The sequence below is a fragment of the Bison bison genome, unplaced genomic scaffold (genome assembly GCF_000754665.1).
Source record: "Bison bison bison isolate TAMUID 2011002044 unplaced genomic scaffold, Bison_UMD1.0 scf7180017864524, whole genome shotgun sequence".
Lineage (NCBI taxonomy): Eukaryota > Metazoa > Chordata > Mammalia > Artiodactyla > Bovidae > Bison > Bison bison.
The window spans coordinates 3,105,740-3,106,231 of record NW_011495075.1 but is presented as its reverse complement, the minus strand read 5'-3'; positions in this window follow the sequence as shown (position 1 = coordinate 3,106,231).

The following is a 492-nucleotide window of genomic DNA, read 5'->3' as shown; positions in this document are numbered from 1 at the left end:
AAAACAACAGAATGATCTCTGTTTGTTTCCAAGGCAAATCATTCAATATCACAGTAATCCAAGTCTATGGCCCAACCAGTAATGCTGAGGAAGCTGAAGTTGAACGGTTCTATGAAGACCTACAAGACCTTTTAGAACTAACACCCAAAAAAGATGTCCTTTTCATTATAGGGGACTGGAATACAAAAGTAAGAAGTCAAGAAACACCTGGAGTAACAGGCAAATTTGGCCTTGGAGTACAGAATGAAGCAGGGCAAAGACTGATAGAGTTTTGCCAAGAGAACGCACTGGTCATAGCAAACACCCTCTTCCAACAACACAAGAGAAGATTCTATACATGGACATCACCAGATGGTCAACACCGAAATCAGATTGCAGCCAAAGATGGAGCAGCTCTATATAGTCAACAAAAACAAGACCAGGAGCTGACTGTGGCTCAGATCATGAACTCCTTATTGCCAAATTCAGACTTAAATTGAAGAAAGTGGGGAA